This window comes from Pelodiscus sinensis, chromosome 25 (genome assembly GCF_049634645.1).
Source record: "Pelodiscus sinensis isolate JC-2024 chromosome 25, ASM4963464v1, whole genome shotgun sequence".
Taxonomy (NCBI): Eukaryota; Metazoa; Chordata; order Testudines; family Trionychidae; genus Pelodiscus; species Pelodiscus sinensis.
In genome coordinates this window covers 21,160,255-21,187,501 of record NC_134735.1, presented here as the reverse complement: position 1 = coordinate 21,187,501, position 27,247 = coordinate 21,160,255, and the positions used below count along the sequence as shown (strand labels likewise).

The 27,247-nt window shown below is 46.4% G+C and overlaps 1 protein-coding gene across 13 annotated transcripts in view; it reads right to left on the bottom strand.

The window, feature by feature from the left end:
- Nucleotides 1-27,247, bottom strand: part of HIVEP3 (HIVEP zinc finger 3) — a 399,795-nt gene that overhangs the window by 250,554 nt on the left and 121,994 nt on the right. For 3 of the 13 annotated variants that reach the window (XM_075908750.1, XM_075908761.1, XM_075908764.1), the window contains exon 1: nt 265-831. The exons of the other annotated variants lie outside the window; for them this stretch is intronic. The gene's annotated coding sequence lies outside the window, so the exon portion shown is untranslated. Of the gene's footprint in view, nt 1-264; nt 832-27,247 lie in introns of those variants that run through there. 13 annotated transcript variants of the gene reach the window in all.

The following is a 27,247-nucleotide window of genomic DNA, read 5'->3' as shown; positions in this document are numbered from 1 at the left end:
GAGTAGGTGCTGGGCTATATTTAACTGCTGCAAGAAATGTTCAGCTTGAGATGGGACACAGAAAACCCCACCAGGATGTGGTCAGGGAGAAGGGAAGTTCACAAGATGTGATCTCTGACATCACTTGAAGCACATCTGAAACTCAGACACTTTTCGCTTTTTATCTGCAATTTCCTCCAAAGAAAAAAAGCAACAAAAACTGCAGCTCTTACGCACCCGTCAGCATCGAGCAACAAGGGTCAGCGCAGCAGCGTATTTACCTACCAGTACGTAAAATTGTTCTTGGCTGCTTCCTGTTGCTTATGCTGGATCTCTGGTGCGGAGGGTCTCCATGAAGGGATGGAACAGGAAGACTAAAGGAATCAACCCCCCATCACAGAGCACTGCTACAGGAACAACAGATGCTACGGAAGCCTGAGGGCTGTAGAGTGTCTCGCATGGGTTTGCCAACCCCACCCCTTACAACGCGTGGTAGGAATGACTATCTAACAGTGTAGGCACAGATCAGCATCCAAACTCCTGTATGTCCTGCACACAGACAGCCCCAAAGCAGCTAAGGTCTGCAGTGTTCCGGGCAGGGTGCACAGAAGCAGAATTCTACCCTTCTCCCTAGGGAAACAGTCACACAAGTTGCAATGTAGCCACGCCCACCTGCACTCTCCCTCTGCTCCAGGTCACAGAGGAATGCCAATAATATATTTCTTACAGAGCACTTATCATCAGATTGAAAACTCTTTACAAAGGAGGTCAGAGTTATCCCCGCTTTATAGCTGGGAAAACTGAGGTACAAAAAGGGAAAATTACTTACCCAAGGTCACTCAAGAGACCAGAGGGAAGCTGGAAAAAGAATCAAGCCAGCTCTCGGTCCACACGCGCTCACCACCTGCCATCCACCAGGCATGCCTGAGTAAGCGGTAAACATGAGCAACCATTTTCAGCAGCATTTTTTTTTCACAGGAGAAGGAAAGACCCCTAAAAAATCCCTGACAATCATTTGAGCGATGAAGCAATAAGTCGAGATGCTGTAAGGGGAGAATTATTGTGGGAGTTAGGAAAGGGGAATGAATAGGTCATTTATTCAGGTTCAGTAGTCCCTAGCGGACTGAGATATGGACTTTAAAGGGAAGCCCGCCAACTTCACTGGCTCGAGAGCTGGAGAATCAGTGAGTGACTTGCACCTAGACCCTTAGCAGGAAGAACATTGACACCAATAAAGTTTCAGCCTTCCACAAAAGTGCTTTTCTAAGCCTCACAACCTCCCTGGGAGATGGGCAAGTATCATTATCCGCATTTTCAGGTGAGAGAAACTGAGCCACACACCATAGCAATACAGTGATTGTCCCATGGTCACGGAGTCAGTCTGTGGCAGAGTCCCAAGAACAAAACTCCTGAGTTCCCGGAAAGATCAAGTAGCTGCCAAATTGAATCTGCAACTCTTTTGTTCTCTGCTCAGTTCACTAGACCCCAGGCTCTGTGGGCAAACACTTGTGCAGGCACATTGGGTATATATAGGACATGCCTGAAGACTGAATTGCTTGGGCAGGACCCTTGATAGAGCTCTTAAAACCATATTACCTTTGTTTTTAAGAGTTGCAGGGATTCAACAGAAATTTGGAAGGTGGAATTATATACTGGACTGAAGTCCAACCTAAAGACATTTTCTGGGCAGTTGAAATTCTGGAACCTGATTTTATACCAAAATATTACCAAATTCTAAGCTATTACCGTATCTCCAAAACTGAACAGCCACACCTTGCCAAACTACCTCAAAGCAGAAAATCTCTTTAGAGAATCTGGAATAAAACAAACATTAAGTTTCTAAGCCATGCCATTTTAAAGAAGTGTAAAAACATTTCGAAAGAACGAACGAACTAACTAACTAACTAACTAACTAACTAACTAACTAACTAACTAACTAACTAACTAACTAACTAACTAACTTCAGGCCAAAAGCCTTACATAACAAAAGTTATGTACCAAGGATCTTTCTTGAGAAATTTCAAAGAGAGATGAATTGTCGGGGATAAAGTCAAGCTTACAATGAAAAGCTGCAAACTTAAGTGCAAAGAGAAATTATCAAAGTCCTTTTCTTATCGGGGAAACTAAAGTTTTTGCCATTCACAGTTTCTTGATATCATAATTTAAATGATTTCACTCACATTCCAAAATACGTTCTAGTTTTTGCCAGAACTGGTTCTTTTTACCAATTCCAATGAAAATCGGAGCCAAATGTATTCCCAATTGCTGAAGACATCTGCAGAACAAACAAGGTCATATACAAGACACCAGATGCATCTATGTATCTTAGCATAGTCTCATGAGCAAGAAATGTCATTTACCAGTGCAAATTTCTTGATAGTGTTGTAGCGCTATTCTATCTTGCTGACATCTAGTGCTGCACTGAAGTTTGGGCAGTGAGCAGGGGATGTAACTCTTCCCAAATCACCTTCAGGTTTTTATATTCTTAGTGGTTGTTGTGACCATTTAGAAATCTTCTTTCAGAGTGGAGTAACATGAGGATCTGGATGGAAGCAACTCATTTCTTTCCGTGCTCTTCCTCCACTCTGACATCATAAGAGGTACTGTGTGGCTTCCGAAGAAACCAAAGTTCTGCACTCGCATTACAAAAATCAACAATACACCAGAATCCTAGCAAACGCATCAAGTTCTCTGCTTCCTCTCTTTCCCATAGACTTGTAGAATCCTAGGGCTGGAAGAGACCTCAGGAGGCCACCGAGACCAACCCCCTGCCCAAAGCAGGACCAATCCTTGATTCAGGTGATGACAATCCAACAGTGCAATGCAGAGGAACCTCCAGAATTCCATCATACAAGAATTACACATGGTTGGTAAAGTCTGGCCTCAGACAGATCTTGGTAAGTACATAAGAAAGACCAAAGATCCATCTAGCCCAGTGTCCTGTCTGCCGACAGTGGCCAGTGCCAGATGCCCTAGAGGGAGGGAACACAACAGGTGATCCTCATGTGATCCCTGTCACCCATTTCCACAGAAGTGAAAGTTCCAGAGCTGCAGGGCTTCTACTGTGAAACCAGGAGCAGGATTCAGACACTGTTCTGCTGTGGCCAATGAGCTCCCATGGGGGTAGGTTGTTTCAATGGCATAGCGCTGCATTGTGAACCAGATACCATTCCTGAGCACTCCAGGTTTCAGAGAACGGGACGATTTATTAGGACTTCATCGAAATCCTTTTGCCCGCCCCTAGCATATTTCCTAGAAGCGTTTCTACCTTGTTTCAGATTTTTGTGTAACCAGGCCCCGCTGGTCGCCGGGAGGCTGTTGGATTGTGTTGAGATTTCCTCAATTATATTTCCCCCAATGCTAAATACAAAGACACTTTCTGTCAGTTTCCCTCTCCCAGCTTCATGCCATCCAACGAAGTTTTGGCTGGAAGACACTTTGCATCAATCAAAAATGTCGACCAGCAGAACCTGAAGGCAAGACCTTATCTCACTCATCCATGGATCCTTTATGAAAGGGAGTGTTGCTATTGATGTAGACAGGGCCTAAATTTCATCCCTTAGGTGTTGTCACTGAAACCATCTGTCTGGAAGAACAAGTAATAAAAAATCAGAAACGTTCACAGATTATTCAGAGGAGGTGAGTGAGGGAGAGAGGAGGTGGGTGGTAATAAACACAATACAAAGTATGTTCACAACAGCCAGTTTGGCAGGCAAAACGTTGGGCTTAATTGTTGATACTCATGTCAAAACCTTATAGCTCGTGGTGGCAGTGTTTTTCAAAGGCTGACGGGGGGATGCCTTTTGTCACAGCAAAGGAGCTGGCATTCAGGTGGCCAGATGAATATTCCTAGATGCTTGTTATAGTATCTATTTCACAGGTAAGCATCAAGTCTTACCTAATCCAGCCTCTTTTCTGCTGTTACACAAGACAGAATTGTTGTGCATTTTAACCTCCATTTTCTCACTTAAACTTACCAAAGATGACCTTTTAAGAGCATAAAAAACCAAAATTGAACTGCTTTCATCTCTCCTAAGGATTTAGGGATTGCTATGCCCTTTGAGAATTTACTAAACTGATCAGGCCACTAAAAGGCAAAGGATCCTCTTCAAGGGGAAAGGAGTCTCAGAAACTGTAGTAAGCATAAAAATCCCCCTGGAGTGATTTGCATCCTATGATGAAATAAATATCAGAGAGACAACCTCCTGCTCCTTGAAAGGGGATTATGCAACCACCCTTCCAAGAACTGTTGCTTTGTGAAGGCTGAAAATTTTTTGCTTTTTAAATAAACAATGAAGTGCTTTATTCTTATTTAGTAGATACATATGCACACTGTCAGAGTGAAAGAATCCTTCCTGCGTTCCAGTTGTGTAATTTGTGGCCCTGCATTCCATAGCTCGCGAGTGGATTCGCCATTATACAGTGCAAGAACTGACGTGCCATTTGGGAAGAACACATTCTCAAGGTGCCTGATGGTATTATTGTTATTATCCCCAAACAACAAGAAAACACCTGTTAAGGCAAAGTTAGGGTTTCAGACACACTGCTCAAGAATGCTAAAACAACAAACAAACAAAAACAACCAGAAGTCAGAAACCAGCAAATCCAGAATGAAGGCTGCACTTCTGGGCCAAGGAGCGGATTCACATTTACAGAACCAGTGTAGCCTGGCTTCAGACAGGGACTGGCGTTGCAAAGACGAACTTTCAGACAACTAGCAAACCACAGGAACACCAACAGGTTGAGTTAGGGGCCTCAGCTTCTTATACAATGAATGGGGTAAGAGAGGCCTCTAGGAAAAGGATCCATGAAAACCATCCTACTAGATGGGGAGCTGTCTAAGCTAGCCCATGCCCAATGTCAGCGAGAGGGTGTGTCCTAACCCAGGGTGTGTCTAGACTACATGCCTCCTTCGACGGAGGCATGTAGATTAGCCAGATCGGAAGAGGGAAATGAAGCCGCGATTAAAATAATCGCGGCTTCATTTAAATTTAAATGGCTGCCCTGATCTGCCGATCAGCTGTTTGTCGGCAGATCGGGGGAGTCTGGACGCGATGCCCCGACAAAGAAGCCTTTCTTCATCGACACAGGTAAGCCTCGTGAAACCAGGCTTACCTGTGTCGATGAAGAAAGGCTTCTTTGTCGGGGCATCGCGTCCAGACTCCCCCGATCTGCCGACAAACAGCTGATCGGCAGATCGGGGCAGCCATTTAAATTTAAATGAAGCCGCGATTATTTTAATCGCGGCTTCATTTCCCTCTTCCGATCTGGCTAATCTACATGCCTCCGTCGAAGGCCCTTCTGGCGCTGAGCCCCGCACTGGTATCCCTCCGAGGGGTTGGCTGAAGCTGTGGGAGCAAGGGTTTGGCAACTCTCCCGGACCATACGCCATTTCCTGTAGTGACATCTGCTCCGTCCGGTCCAGGAGAGCTGGAAATCTGGAGCTGGGCTGGGCTGAGTGGGGGGTGGCTGGGGAATGGAGCAGTAGCCAGACTGGCACTGAGAAGGGGGCAAGCAGCTCGAGGACAGGGATGGGGGCAGCCGGAGCACACGGCTGCACAGAGCACCATGAAATCTGGGGCAATTTGGTGCCCCACATTATGTGATGCCCTACATGGCTACATGTTTTGCCTTTCACTAGGGATGGGCCTACCCACACCAAAAGAGAGCGCTCTAGCCACTGAGCTGGGGCGCGTCTGATGTGGGCCCCCTCAGCCTCTGTGGCGGACGTTGTTTCACTGTGGGTACATGGTCAATGAGTCATTGGGCCAGAGAGACAGCACTACAGTTCCCTGGCTCAGGCACGCCTCACCCTGGGGAAGACCCAGAGTCCAGGCCCCCGCTTCAGTAACTTTCTATTTAGCCAACGCGGAACAGCTTCGACAGGGAAAAGTGAGAGAGGCCAACAGGAAGGCAGCCATGCACATGCCCAATGGCAGAAACGTGAGCACCTGGGGAATATTACTCTGAAAATTTAAGCACTGGCTGAGTTTAGGCACTGACAGGGTTAGGCAGAGTCTGAGGAAGGGGATCAGTGGATTTAGAAAGCAAATCGTATTTGTGGATCTGGCCTTAGACTAGCCTTAATGCTGGTCCCCTGGAATGGCAAACATGCCCCCCCCCTTTTTTTTTCAGAATAAAGCACAAAATCATCACTTTCTTGATGTCTGAGTTAGCCAGCTGTGAATGAGAACAAACCTTGTGGTTGGAAAATAGTTGTAAAAACTGAAGATGCCTTTACAAATAGTAACAGTGGGGTGGCTGCATTATTCTGTACTTTAAAACACTTAAAAACCAACCGATAGTCCTGTAGCACCTTAGAGACTAACAAACCATGCAGCTCAGAGTAATTCTACCAGTCAAATAGACCGGATACAGCGCCCTTGAATGTGTCCGAGCTGATGGAGGAAGACCGAGGGGGGAAAGAAGAGTATGCGAGACAGAGAGGGAATTGTTGCTGCACAGAATTATTTTAATTGGTTTCCTCATGAGGAGGTAGCAGCTTTTTCACATTCCAACAGCCTCTGTGCATCTTAGAGGACCATCCCTCTGCTCCAGTAATGGCTACCTAAGCGTTGACAATACAACCATGACAGCCTCAATACAGGCAAGGCGACATGTAACAATTAATCCAGAGATTGTTTCAATCTGCAAGTGGCCTGTTTAAAAGGTAAAGAGGGTAAATATTGCTGGATGGAGCTAGAATATCCAGCAAGTCATATGATCTCGATGAAACATGCACAACGATGAAAAACAACAACAAAAACAAATGCCTGTATTACATTAACTCTTTTATCAGTCATGTGTAGCCTGGCCTTTGCTACTACCAGAGGGGCAGGACTTTGTGGCCGTTACTATGACTGTAAATTTCAACTACATGGGCAGTTTGCCATTTTGCATGAAAAATAAAGACCCTGACAAAGACGCCCCTTGTGTCAACACAACGTATTTGCTTATTCCCATTCTATTTATAATCATGCTAGGCCATGAATGGTGTTGCCAGTTTACAGCCCCCATGAGATGTTTGGGTGGTTTAAAAGGGATATTTTTGGATGAGAATTTAAACTCCCGAGGGATGGTGTGGCCCTTCAGGCCTGAGCTTCCTCTTGGCAGTTATTCCTTCTCAATCTCCGCTTCCAGCCTGATTTCGGCAAGTCACGGGATTTTTTTTACATTATTTTCCTTTGTGCCTTTTCCGACTGCACTCTCAGTCTGGGAGGGGGCATGGGACGGTACAGCTTTGCCTACCCTGACATGTCTTTCCACGGCTTGGTCACAAGGATCTGAAGAGAAGAGTGCCGTTCTTCGCCTCGTCATCTTCTACTGTCCCACACAAGCCTCACAAGAAAACGGATCTAACCCTGAAGTCTTTGAAAACTAGACAGAAGGAGCGCGCTTAGAGGGCAGCCTGGCTGCACTGCCTCTGGATAGTCTACACTCCACCGTCCCAGGACAGGCAGACGGCCACACGCTAGCGCTGCTCAAGCAAGCATGCTAAAAGGAGCAGGAGCTGGGACTAGCACCAGCGGCAGCCTGGACTAACCACCTGGATAAGTACCCAGGGGGTCTGGGCTGGTTTGTTCTCAGGGAGTAACCTGAGCTGTGTTACTCCCAGCTATGCCACTATTTTTCGCACTCTAACTTGAGCAGAGCTAGGGCATCTGTCTGCTTGTGCTGGGAAGCACCCCCCCACTCCGCAGTGTAGATGGCTGATCAAAAGGGCAGCATGTTAATTTACTATTTGGAAGCCTTAAAGCGATCTGGTGGGGCAGCGAGAGCCAAGAGTCCTGTGGGGGCACGGAGGAGGGTGCAGACTTGCACACACCGGAATCGCTACAAGCTGGACTGAAAAATGGCCTCAATGTCAATTATTTCAAAACTGGCCAATTAGCCTGTCATAAGACGGGATTTTCAGGTCTCTCGCTCCATCTGTCTCTCTCGCTCTCCCCTCCTCCTACTGCCTCCCCCCCCCCAGCTCTCCTCCGTCTTCTGCCTATCTCTCCGTCTCTCTCTTTCTCTTCTCCCCCTCCTGCCTCTCACTCTCCTCTGTCTCCGTCGGGGATGCACGCTCATCTGAGCCCCGCCCCGTGGGTGTGTACGTCACCGCCCCGCCACCCCTTCGCCTCCCACCGTGGCGCTCGGCTGACTTCTGCGCCACTCAGCCAGGCCGCCGTGCGGGAGCAAGCAGCCTCTCTCTCTTCTCCTCCTACTGCCTCGCCCTCTCTCTCTCTCAGCTCTCGTCTGCCCCCTGCCTCTCTCTTCATCTCTCCCTCTTTTTCTCCCCTCCCGCCTCTCATTCTGTGTTTCTCTTCCTCCTGCTGCGTCTCTCTCACTCTCTCTCTCGCTGTCCTCCGCCTCCTCCGTTCTCCTCTCGGTCTCCTCCGCGTCCTCTGTGTCTGCTCCGTTTTCCTCCTTTTGAATCCGGCGCCCTTTCCTGACGTCAGAGACGCACGCTCGTCCAGGCCCCGCCCCCTGGCTGTTCCCTCTGGGCGACGCTGTTGCCTCCCGCCGTGGCGCTCGGCTGACTTCTGCGCCACTCTGCACAGAGGGGGGGCTGCATGGAGAGCGCGGAGCCCAAACGGCCGGTTGCACTGCTTGCTCCCACGCAGTGGCCCGGCTGAGTGGCGCAGAAGTCAGCCGAGCGCCACGGCGGGAGGCAACAGCGCCACCCAGAGGGAACAACCAGCGTTTCAGCATTACAGAGTCACAGACATTGGGTTACTATATATATGATGCAAATATTTTCCTAATTTCTATTCGGCACAATGTGGTTCACACAAAACAGAACAGAGCTGCAAGCTCCCATCCTGGGCGAGTGGCTGTGGGAACAGCCCTCCTCTGAAAACTTTGTGACTAATCAATCCTGCTTTGGGAACTGGCCTGGAACAACATGATGAAGATTCTGGACAAGGTCTGAAATCTTGGTCACTCTTGTAGAGCTCTCCTGTATCCAGCGCTCACCCCATCAATCCCTAAGCCTGTTCTCCTCCCAGGGATACCCACTGGCACCCCCGAGGGGCTCACCTCACTACCTGCGGCTCTGCATGATGGCAGCTCAGGGAGAGGCACAGACCCTGGGAGAGAGGAAGAGCTCAGGGCAGACGGAGAGTTTGCATGGCAATCAATATGCAGTGAGATGCTCTCCCCAAGTTGCTCATAAGAAGCCATTTTGAGGCAATCTGGAGCCAGTGCCAGTGAGGGAAAGACAGGACGGACTGAGGAAGGAGTCAAAGGGGGCTGCTGAGGCCCAGGCCTGCATTCATGGCTCCCTGGAGAACTAGCCTCTGGGGACCTGGAATCACAATTCCTCGGCTGGAGCCCTTCCCTCTCCCAGGGGCCCCTGTTTGCAGGGTTTTGATGGGAAAACCTCTCCCAGCCCAGAGGAGTTAGCCCCCGGCTCTCCAAGGGCGATCACTGCTCCCCACTGCTCTGGCTGCTAGTCCAGGGCCGCCGCCTGCTGCGAGTGTGTCTGGGCCCTGGGACGGGGGGGTGGGGGATGAGACACGACGACTAAAGTTAGGATTTTAGTTGAGTTTTGTAACCTGAAATCCTGGCACCACCAGCAGCCTGGCTCCTGCATGGACAGCCCATCTGCCAGCAGTGATCACTGGCCCCATGCAGGGACCGAGGGGCCCAGAGCCATCTACGGGCCTGAGGAACCATGGTGGAATTGCAAGTCGCCATCTCCTAGTTCGGCAGGGAGGCTGTGGGGGCCACCCCGACTGCCTGAACTGTGCTCTCCCGCCAGGCGTCATGGGCTGGGGATTTTATTACCCACTGTCCGTTAAACCCACCGAGGGACCTTATCCGGCGTGTGAGTCCCTTGGCGGGCGGCACCCGGCCAGACACACTGCACAGAAGAGATCGTAGTCACTCGTCATCAAGGCTGCGATTGGTCCTGCTTGTGCAGGGGGCTGGACTCAATGACCTTTTGAGGTCTCTTCCTACCCTGTGATTCCAAGGGCCCCACACAGTATGCGTGCCAATGGGACACCAATTTCACATTTGCTACGTCAGGTCAAGGGACAGGGGACTTCATGGGCATTATGACAGTGGGCACCTGAGAACAGTGGTTTACCCTGCTGCATTTTTCTCCTGTTCATAGAATCCTAGAGCACTAGAACTGGAAGGGACCTCGAGAGTCATTGAGTCCAGCTCCCTGCCCTCACGGCAGGACCAAGCACCATCTAGAATCATTCCTGACAGGTGTCTGTCTAACCTGCTCTTCAATATCTCCAGTGACGGAGATTCCACAACCCCCCCAGGCAACTTATTCCAGTGTTTAACCACCCTGACAAGTAGGAAGTTTTTCCTAATGTCCAACCTAAACTTCCCTTCCTGCAATTTCAGCCCGTTGCTTCTTGTCCTATCATCAGAAGTCAAGGAGAACAATTTTTCTTCCTCCTCCTTGTAACACTCTTTTGATCACTGTGCTAAATATCCTGTATGAGTTCATGTGATTTCTTCCAGTCTCCTATCTGGCTAGTAAGTGGGGTTACCAACAGCCCTTCTAGGAAGGATTAGATGAGGAGGGATTGCCCTGCCAAAAAAAAATCATATGTGGGGATAAAAGGTAAAGCTCACAGAGTAGTTGGTGGGATCCAAAAGAACCCAGGTCTCACCATCCAAACCCATATGGAGCTTGGTGCTAAAGGAAGTAGCCAGGTGGATGGGGGACATGGATGCTCCACATAGGTCAGGTGTTCTTGGTGAATAGTCTGACCCAGCGCCCATTTAAGTCACTGACAAAGCTCCCATTGATTCCAATGGTTCAGGGATAGGCCCACATTATATAATGTCACATTTTGTTTCATTTTAAACAAACTATGAAACACCTTCCTCAGACCTTCTGCCTGTCCCTGTGCCACTTGCTACTGGCTCACAGCCCTTCCCTCTTCTGCCAGGACACTGGCCTCGACAGCCAAGAGAACAGGATGTCGCCTCGGCCGGGTGAGCTTGTTCTTGGTTGCACTTGGCGAGTTAATGCCCAAAGTGCTGAACGTGCCGGATTCTGCCATGGAGCAGTGGCAGGGTGTCTGCAAACCAGGCAGCAACAGAGCTCACCCTCTACCCCTGCTCCTTCGTCAGTGTAAATACGCAGCATCACAGGGAAAAGTTCAACTGGCAAGAGCTAAGAAAAGCAGAGGTAAGACAAAAGCATCGTTCTTAGCTCACGCGTTGTGCCTGAGCACAATCAGGCCTGCGGATAGGGGAGTTAAAGGGGGCAGTTGCCCCAAGGCCCAGTGCTTCAAAGAGGCCCCGGACTCCAAGCTGCCATCACTGCTGCTACAGCAGTAGCAGCAGGCAGATCCCTCCAGGGGCTCTGAGCGCTGTCTGCCCTGGCCCTGCCCCTTCTGAGAGCACAGAGTTGACCCCCACCCCAACCTGCCCAGGGGCCGGTGGAGGCTGTCGGTGCCCCGAGTAGGATAAACACAGGCAGACCTGTAAACACTTTTAAAATGGGCACGGCACACTTAAGAGTCAGTTCGGGTCTGGTATCAGAGGGGTAGCCGTGTTAGACATGCATCTGACGAAGTGGGTCTTTGCCCACGAAAGCTTATGCTCCTACACTTCAGTTAGTCTATAAGGTGCTACAGGACTCCTCACCAGTTCAGGTCTGGTGAATTCCCACAAGTAAGGCCCAAGATGTTTAAACATGTGCCCCACAGTTATCTGAATTACAGCCTAAGACCAAGTGCTAAAAATCCACAATACTGTGAATGAAAAAATAGCAAAAATAATGGATGCATATAAGGCTCAGACAGCGCTTCAGAAGCCTCGTTCCTGCTGCCACTGAAGGCAAAGTTCAACGTTGCTTTAATTTTAATGGAAGCAGGAGGGGCCCGATAAGGTGTGAAAATCCCCATGAGTAGATAGATGGGAAAACTGGGACGCACACGGGGTAGGTAACTTACCCAAACTCACACTCAAGGATAGAGCCAAAGACAGAAGACCTTCACAAGGCCTTTTTAACTGAAAAACAAACAAACAAACAAATAGCAAAAACTGCCTTCCCCACTGCCAAAAAATACATGAGCAGCACACACAGCAAGGGTGTCCACCCTCTTTGTTCTGTGTTTGTACAGCTTCTAGCACCGTGGGGGTCCATGATTATGGCTCCCAGCTGCTGTCACAATGCAAATATGAAACAACACCTGTATTAAAGATCAATAGGAGCAATCTCACAACTGGATCACAGAAACACAAACATTAATATTTCACAGATAAAGCCCTGGTGAACAGCAAGTTTGCAAAATGTTCAGCCCTTGCATGCTAAGTGTCAGCCCAAATCACATTTGTTTTTAAATAAGAAAGCTATAAAATCCCAGAAATGTATTTGAAAGCAAAACCCCAAGTCCAGAAGTCCCAGTCTGGCACCGAAATCCCACCATGTCAAGGACCCCCAAAATAGGATCAGAGTAAATAAACAAGAAACCATAACAGTCTCTGTAACTAAGTGCCATTCAGAACAGATACAGCGCGAGAGAAGGCCTAGCATTAGGGGCATAGCTCCACTGCAATTAGACACTTGTGGCTGGCCTCTGTCAGCTGTTTCGGACTTGCAGGGCGCGTTTTCAAGGGCTGTTTAATTATGGTGTAGACATTCAGGTTTAGGGCACGAGAGGGAAGGGTCCGAGCCATGCACCATCCTCGGGAAGCTTTTGCACAGCATGAGATCGTTATATAACTGACAGCAAATTCCGCTAACAGATTTCAGAAGGGAAAACATGAAATTATACTCCTGGGGATTTTAACGGCTAATTCCTGTGGGCGTCGGTGGGTGTCTGTGCGAATGTTTGCATTTCTGAGACGTATCCGTACTGCATTTTTCCCAGCAGTGGGCCACCTGCTTACAAGACAGTACACTGAAGAAATTAATTTGATGCTGGCGCACAGAGAACGGGGTGGGGCATTTAGTCTTCCTCCATTAATCAGAGAAACAGCCACCCTGCCTAAGTATCACAAAACATATACATACACCACAAAGCTGTAAACACAGTCCTAGCGGACAGGGGACCCACTGCTGAGCTCCCGCCGTTCCTAGTGAAATCAAAGGGACTTAGGCCCTGCCAGGGTCAGATCCAATGCCAGAAATAAATCAGAGTCTACACAGGTGTGAATTCACAAATAGCTTCAATACTGAATTCCAGATGATCTCTGCCTTTGCAGTCAACCCCCTCCCCAAAACCTATTTCCTCAGCAGAGCATTTCAGCAGTAATCCAGTGTCAACAACCCAACTAGTTCTATTAAATCAGTGTCCCGCTAAGAAGAGATGTGAACGCAGGATCTGACCTGTCCTGAATCCAGGCAAGGAGCAGCCGCCTCTAGATCTGAACTCAGCCATGCGCGGTGCTGGTGCTTGGCAAGAAGTAACAACAGGCCACCTACAAAATGGCGTGTGTGTTTCCAAAGAGTGCGTGAGCCATGCACCCCTTAGTGCTCGCTACTCAAGAATAACCACACCTCCCAACAGTGAAAGCATTGGTCTTTGTCCTCTTAAAAAAGAAACCCAAGCAGATTTTCCAGCAATCCCCAGAGAATGCATCAGTTCCACGCCATAAGAAGCAGCACAACACCAACATTAGAAACAAGTAAAGGAGAGAGAATAAGACAGAGAACAGCCTATTGCTCTGTATAGATCCATGGTTTACCCACATCTTGAAGACTGCATGCAGTCTGTAGTCACCTTATCTCAAAAAGATCTCTTGGCATTGGGAAAAGTTCATAAAAGGGCAATAAAAATGACGAGGGGTATGTGAGGAAAGATTAATAAGACTGGAACTTTTCAGCTTAGAACAGAGATGACTGGAGGGGCATATGAAAGAGGCCCATAAAATCATGATTGGGATGGAGAGAGTGAACAAGGAAAAGTTATTTACTTGCTCCCATAACATAAGAACTGGGGTGGGAGTCTCCAAATGAAATTCATGGAGAATAAGTCCAGCAATGGCTATCAGCCAGGCTGGGCAGGAATGGTGTCCGTAGCCTCTGTTTGTCAGACGCTAAAAATGGGTGACAGGAGAGGGATCACTTGATGATTCCCTGCTCTGTTCACTCCCTCTGGGGCACCTGGCACTGGCCACTGTCAGCAGACAGGCCACTGGGCTAGGTGGATCTTTGGTCTGACCCAGTCTAGCTGCTCTTAGGCTCTTATGAAATTAATAGGAAGCAAGTTTAAAACAAACAAAAGGCAGTATTCTTCACACAATGCACAGTCAACCTGTGGAACTCCTTGCACACAAATCAGGTAATTGGTGAACAGGGGATCTATTTGAACGTGCTTGCAATATATTCAAATTGCTGGCTCCACTGGGATGCCCAGAGACTCCCCAGCAGGTATCCTGCGATTGAAGAGAAGGATTTCAGGACCAATCACATTCTAAAAGAGCTACAGGGCCACTAAGGGTATGTCTATACTACAGAGGAAGATCGAAGCTGCTGCTGTCAATCTTACAAGGTTCAAATTAGCACTCTAGTTAAGACATCTAATTCAAACTGAGAGGGGCGCTCCGGCTGATGCCAGTAATCCTGCTTTCACGAGGAGCAAGGGAAGTCGAAGGAAGAGTGTTCTCTCTTCAGCTTCCTGCTGAGTAGACAGCACCAAAAGCCGAGTTAAGTTACTTCAACTTCAGCTACACAATTAACATAGCTGAAGTTGCATATCTTAATTCGACTTTGTCCTGTAGTGTAGACATACCCCAAAGGAAAAGTCTCAGTACAGCTGCTTCACCACAAAGAGGAAGATCCTTCCATATCTAGTTTTGTTGGCCCAGAAAGAAATGCAGAAATGGGCAATTACAGATGTATTGCGGGACTCCACATTCAGTGCCCTCTGTAATTGCCAGAGGGGGGCCAGTCTTTCACCTGTTGAGGAATTAACATAGAGAAACTACAAAAACAACTTCTTCTGTTGTTTATATCTCTTGGTCTCTGTTGTTTCCACTCCAATTTATCTGATGAAATGGGTTTTGCCCACGAAAGTTCATGATTCTATAAATTTTGGTTAGTGTCTAAGGGTATGTCTACACAGCAGCATTATTTCAGAATAAGTGACCCATGGTATTTCTCATTTCACGCAGTAGGGGAAATTGAAGGAAGAGTGCTCTTCCTTCGACTTCCTGTTGTGTAGACAGCGCCAAATGCCCATTTAAGCTATTTCGACTTAAGCTACGCAATTGACATAGCTGAAGTTACGTAGCTTATTCCAACTTTAGCCCTGCTGTGTAGCTATACTCTAAGATATCACAGGACCACTTGTTTCTGAAGTTCCACACTAACACGGCTACTGCTCTGAGATAGAGAAACTACATTACTAATTGCTGATACCAAACTGAGTTTGCTAACAAGTCATAGCTTTTGCTAGTCATTGAAACATTTAAAGTTCATGAGAGAGAGAGAGAGAGAGAGAGAGAGAGATTGGCCTCACTGAGAAAAACATGCAAAAGCCCATTAGTATACTGGGTTTATTTTTTTCATTAATTACTTACAGTTTCCTAGAAAGTTATAGTTATTATAATTAATAATCCTACTAAATGCAACAGATTTTTTTTCCAGTCATTCCTTTTAGGGACTTTTTCAGGGACTTTTAGCTCAGTGACCATCAGTGAAAGAGTTTCTGTTTAAGAGGTCCCAAATCTAAGAATCAGGATTTGTAGGTCCTAGTCTCTGTTCTGCCACTGAATTGTGAAATCTTGGCCAACTCACTTAGCTTACCTGTGCCTTGTTTCTCCCATCTGTAAAACCGGGATATCAATCATTACTGGAGTTGGGTGAATACTTTCTAACTCATAATTTTTATTATATAGCTGTGACAGGGTGTCCCTGGCCCTGCATAACCCCCTCCCCCTGCAGTCCAATTAAACCCCATCCCAGGAAAAAGCAGGAGAGGTGTTTCCTTTAGGCCAGATAAGAGAGGTTTCTGGGAAGCAACCAATCTTCTCAGCAGGGTCAGCTAAATGGAGCTGCAATGGCGAAGAAGTGAAGATGCTCATGATCTCTCCTTTGATATTTGCTCTCTGCAAAAAATTCTTAACTATGTGATTAAAATATTTGTTCTGTCACCATCTGCGAGTGGACTCTCCTTTGGTAATAGTCACAAGAGCAAGCACAGAAGGATGTGAACTAGGGCAAGGTCAATTCACTTACTAAGATGTGATAAAGAGAAGGCTAGCTTTCACTAGCATTTGTTAAATCCAGATGCGAAATACAATCTCCTTTGGTGACTAGAGTAGTGATAGACAACACAGTAACTTACAATGGCCTTGTCTACACTGGCATGTTTTGTCACCAAAAACGGCCTTTTGTTGACACAACAGTAAGAAGCATAAACACCACAATGCAACTTTTCTTGGGAAAAACACCCAGTTTTGGCCACAAATAACTTCCACCCCTGTGAGAGATGTTTGTCTTTTCCCCTTCCTTTATTGTCGACAAAGAGCCAGTGTGGACTCTGTTGTTTGTTTTGTCGAGAGAACTATCTTCCGGCAGTATCTCTCAGTGCCGGCCCTGACGCCTGTGCTCAATGTTTTGTGATCTTTGCTGCCCTGCAGGCATGAGCCCTTTCCCCTTTCAAAACTCCAGGAAGTATCTGCTACCTCAGTGAGAAGCCCCATTTCAGGAACAAAGAACAAATCATTGGAATGCTCCTGTTCTGCCCTGCTAGGAACCCGGGGCAGGCAGACTGCTGCTGAAGGGGGAAGACTAGAGAGGCTGCTGTGCTGCTCTGACATTCCTCAGCACAGAGAGCTCCCAGAGATACTTGTGATGCTGCTTTCAGCAGTTGAGAATTCTGGGGGAGAATTCAGAGAGAATCCAAGAAGCTCAGGTATCAGCTCTGGCTTCCCACAACACTGCACTGCGGGATGCTTACCCACAATGCTTTGCTGTATCTGTCTACAGTAAGCCATGAAATGTCGACAGTGGGAGGCAGAAAAGCCAGTTTGACCGGTTTTCACTTTTGCTGACTTTTGCATGTCGGCAGCACTTTCGTCACCAAACCGTCCCAGTGTAGACATGGCCAATCTTACAAACGTATCTTCATTCAGTGTCACAGAAGAATGATCCCTGTTTCATACCAACACAGCGGAAGGACAGAATGGGTCTTTGCTTTACTGTTCACTCCAGTTTAGAAACGGGATTGTTTTGCTTTACTGTGTATAGCTAAGGGGCTAATGCAAAGAGCTGGTGAGGCAAAGTGGGTTGTACTCCTACCATGCCCACAGATACACTGTGTGAAAGTGGGCAAATCTCTTAACCTCTGGTGCCCTAGTTTATCTAAAATGGCTGTGCTATGTTTATCTACTTCACAGGCGTGCTGAGATTTCATTAATTAAAAGAGTTAAGCACCCGAGAGGCTAGCAGGAAAGGGGCTAAAGAACAACCTTCTACTGAGGACATTTTTGCAAGAATATAAAATACTTATCCTTCCAGATTTATAAAGTAATGGGACCACACACACACACAAACACAATACAAAAGATATATCCCATTTTGTGTGGATAGCCCTCCACCTGCAAGGTTTCTTTTGCTCAGATATTCACCCACTTCCCTATATGCTGAAGCCTGATTTCACCTACACTTCTGTCCTGCTAACCCTACCCGATCTATTTTTCTTGCAGGCTAACAGGCCAATGTGGATGGAGAAATGATGGCAACAAAATTCATTTTCCTCACGACTCCAGGACAAACCTACCTAAGAACACGTCAAGCCTTCCAAGCAGCAAAGCCACCTAAAGCCTACTGGCACCTGGCCTAGTTAATCTGGCTCTAGTGTAAGTTTTAGTGGCAAAATTCCCTGATCTACATTCTTGTTTCTGTGGTAACTAAAATAAATAAATAAATACATCAAAACATAACGTTTATTTTACCTTAACAGTTTGGCAGAAATAGGGGAGGGGAGAAGCCTGCATTTCAGTAGTTTCACTGGAAATAAATCAAACCAAATCTTAAACACTAATCCAAAGAAAACTTGTGTTTTAACCTGTACCATGTTCTTCAAACAAACTGACCATGCTGTGAATGGAATGCAGATGTGCATTTGCCTGCCTTTTTTAAAGAAGCCAATAACATTTTTGTTTTTCCACATACCCATAAGTTAACATTGAGGAAGATATTTCTCTCTCCCCTTGGCCTATGCATTGCATTTACAGTGAGATTCATCTCGGTCGTTAATACAGTCGCTTTAATGGAGACACCATAGATATGGCTGTGTTCTAAAATGGGCATCGAATGAGGGGATAATTCAAGGGCACTAGTGCGCTTTAATTTTATCTGTCCAGACGGACTCTGTTCTCTAGTGCACTTTGATCTACTCCTCTTTGAGCAGGAGTAGCTCAGAGCACATTATGGAACTTTCAGAGCACGGTCTACACACAGTGCTGCACACTAGCATGCTGCAGGGTTGTACCCTGGCTCACGGCACACCAGGGCTATGTCTACACAGCGATAAAAATCTCGAGGCTCATCCGGGTCAGATGAGTCAGGCTCATGCAACTCAGGCTCTGGGGTGGAAAAGTTGCTGTGTAGACATTCAGGCAAGGGCTGGAGCGCAGGCTCTGGGACCCTGGATGGTGGAGGGTCCCACAGCCCAGGCCTGAGCTAGGACACCTACACTGCAATTTTTAGCTCTGTAGCCCAAGCCAGAGACAATTGACCCAGGCCAGCCATAGCTGGTCCACGGGGTTTGACTAACTGTTCACCTAGACAAGTCCTCAGCTTCCATGGTTGAGTGGAATCTCCTAAAATGTCTGTCCAGCTACACAAAGCCTGGTACAGAGGCAGATCCTGAGTAGAGCTGTTTGTTGTTTTTAAATGTGATACTTAGGATTATTTGTAGCTGATCCTCATGATGTAACTGGAAAGCTCTTACCCTGTGCATGCAAACCTGGGGGCTGGAGGGTCTGGTATGCAAACAGCATGGATTATTTGGGATTGAACATGCAGAACCATGATTAAAAGAGGAAAGGAGGGCTCCGTGTGCACACCTCTCATTTAGGGTGGGCACAGACAACCCTAACTGACTCAGCCAGGCTCATGTCAATCTCATGTCAAGATTCTCCATCCAGAGAAGCAGTTGGGGTTCCTACAAACATAACATATATGTGACACAAACCCACAAAAGGAAGGAAATGGAAAGTTTAGTCACCTAAAGGTACAACATATCTTCTACTTTTCCAACCACAAGCACAGACCTTACCTCCACCATAAACTGTCCTACACCGCACCTTAATTACCTTAATTACCACCCCACCTTAATTCTGCCCCTGCCAACTATGTCAGCCATTCATAACCCCCTTTTACTGCTTTTATCTCTAAGAGCAGCTAAAATGCTTCCTACTTGCAATATTCTAATCCATCAAAAATGGTACTACGCACCACTTTGAAATCTCCACGGTTTGTAATAGTCTCTTAAATTCTTTAAGACAATCTTTTCCCTGCAAACCTTTTGACTCCCTGGTAGCCCCTATTCATGTGAATTATTTTATAGAAGTTAATGGGACTGCTCACTGACTCGGGGTTAAAAATTGATTTTTTTTCTTGCTTTGACAGTGGGGGTTTTTGTTTGTTTGTTTCAATCGCTCTTTCAAAATGAGGCAAGTGACACAATTAACTGAAAACCAGAGGTCATAAGTCTATTGCAGTCATTTTTCTTATTCAGAAGACGCAGCCATAGGGAACCAAGTGAGGTTTGAATATCAAATCAACCATAACACAAACAAAGGAAAAAGTGAAACAATCTGCTGTCCCAGAACACTCAGGCTTATGTTACACTCAAGGCTGACGTGAGAGAATACACAGCAGGCGTCAACATTCCACAGCCACACAACCCTTGGCTGGATCAGACAGAAGGACAGGGAAACTGGATGGGAAAAGAAGGAGACCAACCTGTCTCAGAAACTTATTTCTATAAAACAGATGGCAGGAGAGACCAAAGGAGTCATCAGAGAACCCTGTTTATATTCCGAAGGGCTCAGACGTCTCCAAGAACGCAAAGTAACAGGTTAGCAGGAATAAAGTCAATAACCCTGAACATTTTTAAGATGGAGACATGTGCCATAGACTTCCATTTGCACACAAGGTTGCTCCTCAGAGATCACTGTGCACCAGCCACATTGCAGATGTCAGCAATGCCCACAGCTCTGAGACCACAGCCATGGAAGACCAGAAACAGGAACTCCCATATTGGGGTTTAGATCAGTCAGCCCCTATCCACCTGGAGGGACAGGATTTCTTTTTAATTTTAACTTTTGTTTTGGTATTTAGGGGCAGGTTTTAGAAAAAGGCAGATGAAAGGATTTACTGTTCTCTTCCAAAGCAAAGTTTCCCACTGTTCTGCTCTGCAAAGTGGAGCAGATGGCCCTACGTACCCCACAACAGGCCTGGGGAAACTCCCTTTGAAAAATAAGACATCTGTGCTGTGTCTGACCATCACACCACCTCCAGTCCCTCTGCGAGTGTGTCTACACTGCACCCTACCTTGAAATCCAAGACGCACTTTGAGCTATGAAAATCACGTATTTTATTACGATGCTATTTCAAAATAGCTTATTTCATCATTTGGCGCTGACTACACAGTGCCAAATTTAGAAATAAAGTGCTATTCCGAAATGTCCCTTACTCCTTGTAGAGTGAGGTTTACTGGGACGTCGAAATAACTGTCTTGCTGTGAAGGACACAGAATAGCTATTTTGGGGTACTCTGGAATCCTGAAACAGCACTGCAGTGTAGACGTACCCAAAGCATGCAGTCTGTAGTATGGCAATAATTCTCGAATCAAGGAACCCTGTTCAGACCAGCCGTACTTCCACTGGTCCACAGATGGGAAGAGTGCGGAGAAGCCAGGGGTAGCACAGAAGTGAGTAGTGTTGTGAAGTCTGGCCAGTAATTACCCGGGCCAGATTTCAACAGCCAGTCAAGAACCATAAAGCTCTTTTGTTCTTTGCATAATAGTAATTAATATTTATATTTCAGAAGCCTCCTGAGGTTCCAGCCAGGATAGTGCATAACATATGCTCCTTGGTTCATACTGTTTACAATCTAAGAAGATGTTCACATGCAAATGGGGGGGGGGGAAGGGGGCGGGAGATGTAATCAAGTATACAGATACCAGTTGGGGCAGCTAGCTATTAGGGTGGCTGGAGTTCTATCACTGTATTATAGACAACCCCCTCCCCTGTTTTGTGTGATGGTGTGGCCCCTTCCGACACAGAATTGTGCTCCAGAATCTAGACCATATGGCTATGGAGATAAGCTGAAAGTATGAACTGATTATAAATGGACGCAGCCTCCTGTCTCAACTTACAGAGAGCAATAACTCTGGTGTGAATTGCCCCATTCATCTCAATCAGGACCCTGTGGCCTCTATGATTCCGTCACGTTTTTCCAACATGCCTTCTAACCAGGGCAGAGGAGATTTCACTGGGCCTGGGGAAGGATTGCTTAAGGTTTCCAGAAGGGGCAGAGCTGGGGCTAGCCTCCCCCAGCCCGCCCTTCAGTGTCACCGGGTACACGCCTCCAGAGGTAATTTAAGGAGCCCAGGGCTCCAGCCACTGCTGAGGTGGTGGTGGGGATGGCCAGGAGCCCTGGGCCCTTTTAAATTGCTGGGCCCTGGGGCAGCTGCCCCCTCCGCCAACGACCTTGCTTCTAACTTAATATTTTGCTGTGGAATTTTTCATTTTGCTGCAGCCAAGTGCTCAACATTTCATGTTCTTTTACCTGGCTTGTCAGTGACTTGCCTGCAGCTGCCTCGTGTGTCCCAGCTTTCCCCGGTAGTGTTCAGTGTGTAGCAGCGCAGTGTCCCACTGAGCCCGTCAAATCTCCAGCCAGAGAGGTAGAAGAGCAGGCTGGTGAGCTGGGTTGGGTGCCTGAAGAACGGCACGGCAGCTTAGGCCCAACCTGCAGTCATGCTTCTGAACCGACTTACAAGCACCCCCAATTTTCGGGTGCACATATCAGGGAAGGAAATTCTGAGCCAGACTGCCTGGACAATATTATGGGATATGAGGCCTGGGGCTTGGAGCTGGGTGGCCTGGAGAGCATAAGAAGGAAACCTGTCAAAAATAATCGTGGTTGAAAATAATCGTCACCTAATTTACATCAGTGAGGATTGTCAGCTGCAAGCCATTGCTGTGTGTGTTCCTGTGGGGACAAGTGAGCACGGTCCTAGAATGAATAAATGTGGGATTTGGTCAGTTGTACTATGAAGTACCTGCAGTCTTGGCTATGGATACAGTCAGATATGACAGATAAATGTTCCTGCAAAATCAAGACAAAATAAAATATTCACCATAGAAGACAAACTCTCACAAAAGAACACAAGGAAGAAGGGACACCACAGTGTAAGATATGGGAACCAGTTTCTGCTGTACCTATACACAAATGAGTGTAATAGGGAACCTGGAGTAAGTATCAACAGTCAGCAAAATTACATGTAGTAGCCATTCTTCTACAAAGGAATTTCACTAACCAATTACAGAGACTTCAGAGGGGTGGCTGAGTTAGCCTGTAACTGGAAAAACTTAAAAACAACGAATAGTCTAGCACCACCTTAAAGATTAACAAAACATGTAGATGGTATCGTGAGCTTTGATAGGTAATACTCCATTCATCTGAAGAAGTGGGTTGTACCCATGAAAATTCATGATACCAACTACATGTTTTGTTAGTTTTTAAGGTGCTGCTAGACTATTCATTGGGGATTTTTTAAGTTTTTCCAGTTACAGAGAGAGTCTGCACAACTGGAATTCATCTACTAATTTGACATCGTTGCCCTGGGCTTAAACAAAGACATTAACTGGTCAGTGCCTAACAAAGCCAATTTCTCCCACCATTAACATCTGCATTTCCTAATCAAAAGCTATGTATGGGACACACAGAATCACAGAGTTGGAGGAGACCTCAGTAGGTCATGAAGTCCAAGCCCCTGCTAAAAGGAGGACCAATCCCAACTAAATCATCCCAGCCAGGGCTTTATCAATCCGGGACTTAAAAACCTCTAGGGATAGAGATTCTACCAGCTCCCCCTAGGTAACCCATCCCAGTGCTTCATCACCTGCCTAGGGAAATCATTTTTCCTAATATCCAACCTAGACCTCCCCCACTGCAACTTGAGACTATTGCTCCTCATTCTGCCATCTGCCACCACTGAGAACGGCCTCTCTCCATCCTCTCTGGAACCCCCTTCTTTTCTATAGACTATGGAGCACACTTAATTAGCCTCATTAACACGGATCCTACAACTGACAGATGCTTTTCCTGCTGTTACATAGACATAGACACAGACATAGATATATCTTGGTTTCTGTTATTTCCACTCCAATTCATATGATGAAGTGGGGTTTGCCCGCAAAAGCTCATGATTCTACATATTTTGGTTAGTCTCTGAGGCTATGTCTACACTAGGAAATTATTTCGAAATAATAACACCCAAAATAACTATTTCAAAATAAGCTTATTCCCCAAGGAAATAAGTGGCATGATAGTGTGGACGCTCCATTTATTATTTTGAAATGGGGTTATTTCGAAATAACACCCTAGTGTAGATTAGGGCTCAGGCACCACAGAACACTTCTTGTTTTTAAAGATACAGATTAATATGGCTACTTCTCTGAGATGTTTGGTGTCAGTTCATTTAGTTGTTGGATAGTTTACTGGTGTTTTACTCTCTCTGTCGTACTATAGAACTATAGCTTCAGGGGGTAGCCGAGTTAGTCTGCTACAGAAAAATAACAACAAATAGTCTGGTAGCACTTTATTGACTAACAAAACATGTAGCTGGTATCATGAGCTTTCGTGGGCACAGCCCACTTCTTCAGATGACCAGAGTTATGACAAAATGCAGGACAATGTAGCACTTTAAAGACTAACAAGATGGTTTATTAGATGATGAGCTTTCGTGGGCCAGACCCACTTCCTCAGATCAAAAAAAAAAAGCTCTGTGAGTAGTATCCTTCCTGACATGAGACTATCTGTTGACTGATTTTTATCTGCTTATGTTTAAGTACCCATTCTCCAGATACTTACTGATGCTCTGTCTCCTCCCCCTCTCCCTTTTTCTCCCCCCTCCTCCCCTTTCCCTTCCCTCTCCTATTTATTTAGAGTGTTCACATCCCAAACTCATAACTCCGGTCATCTGAAGAAATGGGTTGTGCCCATGAAAGCTCATGATCCCATCTACATGTTTTGTTAGTCTCTAAAGTGCTACCAGACTATTTGTTGTTGTTTTCTATAGAACTATATTCAGTGCAATGAACTAGAATACAAGATGCCTGATGCGGTTGTGAAACCAGCCATATAAATCCTGCTGTGTCAGCAGCACCCACACATGGGTGTGGAGATTAATGAGAAATGAATACACACAATGTCAGAGAAGGATGAGTTACAGTGCTCCCTTCTGGGGCATTCCGGTTTCTCTGGGCCATGGGCTTCAAACTGCAAAAGGTGTGTGTATCTCAAATATAAAATATCGAGCCTAATTCAACGGTCATGTATTTGTCCTGACTTAAGGGAGATAAACTTGGCCTAAATTAAGAGTCATTCTCATGGAATATTTTCTGTTCACACCAATTATGGTACCTCAAAGAGACAACAAAAAAATCTTTTTCATGTAGGAAACAGGCAGTGGCAGCAAATTCAACAGAGACAAAGACCCCGTTTTCCAAGAAGGTCCCTACTGACAAAGGAAGAGGTGGGGAGAAATCCAGCAGTCATAGGCTGCTGGAGGAACAGAATGTTTAGCACAGTGGATAGTGTCACAACCTTATCTCCTCAGGCAGCAGTTCTGTAAGGACCCAACCCAGTCCCACTGAGGTGAAAGGGGAGAGTTGCCGTTGACAAAGTGCAGCGAGGAATGGGGCAGTGCTGTTAGAAACCAATCGTGTAGGAACCAATTCAGACAAGGCTACAGCACTCAAGCTGCCGGTCCTTACATTGCCACTTCTCCCTGCAGCCAAAGTAACCAGGGGGCAGTAATTTAAGAAATGGGATTACACAACTAGAGAGAGAGTAGCAGGATGTTTGCAGAGCATAGCCCATCCCGACCTGAACTTCACAAGTCTGGGAATTCACTGCTTTTAGTACAAAAAGCAGAGAGAGCAAACAGTCAATATTTTAAAATGGCTATCCAGTGAGTTAGCCAGTTTGAGCCTTCCTGTGGTCCAAGCCCAAACACAAGCTTGCAGCTGCCCAGCCATGAGTGAGTTAGGAAACAAGAGATTCCTTCTCCCACACTTTGCTTTACATTTCCATTAGGACTCTGCAAAGCACCCAGCAGCAGAGACAATGTCTTCAGTAGCTGCATTCTAACGGGCTTCCTAGGTTTGGATTTTTCTTCTTCAGCCACGTCTAGGTTCTAGGGATGTTAAATTTCAATTAATCAGCTAATTGAGTAGTCAATGGAATTTCCATCAACTTCTCGATTAGTCAATAAGGGCGGGGCTCTTACTACATTTAAAAGGCAGAGGCGCAGCAGTTGGGACCTGGCACATTCCACGAGGAGTACAGCTAGTTCGGATTAGGAAGCCTAATCCGAACTAGCTACTCCGTGCCGCGTGTAGCCGTGCGGCATGGGGTTCGAACTGCCGGCATTTAAAAATGGCGCCGGCCGGCTTCATGCAAATGAAGCCCGGGAAATTCAAATCTCGGGCTTCATTTGCAAGTATGGTATGCCTACATTACCCTCCTAGTTCGAATTAGGAGGGTAGTGTAGACATACCCTTAGTCTAGTCTGATCCGGTAGTCAACTAGTCACTCACATCCCTACTAGATTCCTCATTCAAATACTGCCTGCCAGAGAAGCAACTGAAAATTGGGACCATCTGATGGCTCTTCTATGAGCCCCATGTGAAATTATTTCAGACCACTTCCCAGTGAACAGAGGCAACAAAGTCCCCATTTTCAGCACTGGCCACAGACGGAATGGACGTGTAAATTACAATACTCCTTAACCCTGTCATGTGGACTCCCAGGGTTTGTTTTGAGACTCAGAAATAGGGTCCGTGGAACACTTGTATTGCTGTAGCTCTTTTTGCCCCTGTCGAGGGATAGTCACAGAGCTTGAATTCTCAAGCTGTAAACAAAACTACAGTGAGAAAACAGTGCAGAGCCCTGAGTATTCACTGTGGTCCAGCAACTAGGAACCTATAAAGAAACACAAGCCAAAGAAGGAAAAATGTCTTACACAGAAAGCAGTAGCGACAGGAACAAATATTGTCCATTAGTCTGTGCTAACTCTGGATTGTCTTTACAAAGTCATGCTCGGTAACCTTGGAGCTGGCAGCTGACCAGGACTCTACTTTTCAAAGTTTGCTGCAACTGTGATGCAGAAAATATCAGACACAATGTCATGTTAGTAGCCCATGTGAAGACAGGAAATATGTGGGATCTGGAATGTACCACAGGTACGCAATGCAGACACCCACCACTTTTGCAATAAACAGGAAACCATGTAACCAGTATCAAAAACAGAGAAGAATGAAAAAAAAAAAACCTAGAAAAACCCAGCGGCTCAGATTTTTCTGATTGTTTCCCAAGTGCTGTACACTTCATATGGCTCCCTTTTGTCTTTTTCCATTGCCGAAGCTTGGTTTTTCTGAGAAAGTGCCTGACTATTTCTTCTGAACACCAATGGAAAAGTCCTTGCTTGGCAATTCTGGCATTAATAGGGTTGCCAGGTGTCCGGTTTTGAACCGGACAGTCCAGTATTTGAGCTTTCTGTTTGGGAAACAAATTGAGAAAATATAAACGTCCGGTATTTTCTAAATAAGCTGGAATGTAGATTGTGATGTCATGTCAAGTGTGTCCAGTATTTTTTTTTGAAACCATCTGGCAATCCTAGGCATTAATCCATTATTAGGGATTTGTTTCTCCTCTTGATGCCATTAGCAGATCTAATTCTATTTGCAGCCACATCCTGGAGGAGAAGATTTTTCAAGGTTAGCAGTGTTTTCCAATGCACATTGCTGCACACGTTATCGAAAATACACATCAGCAACTGCATCAAAATCCTGACTTACAAGCCAGCCCTGAGGCACAGGCAGCAGACGGCTAAGTTGTGACGGGAGGGACAGGGAATATCACATGGATATTGCAGAAGATTTTTCTCTCCTCCATCCACTGGGCATTTCGTTTGGTTTGCAGGAGCATGAGAGGCAGAGGACACTGTACTCCCACATCTGCTCCCCAGACAAGTGTGGTTAGGTAAGTCGCCACTACTAGGCTCCATGGCTTCTTTAAAGTCCTAGGGCAACAACTCCAAAAAAACCAGGAGAG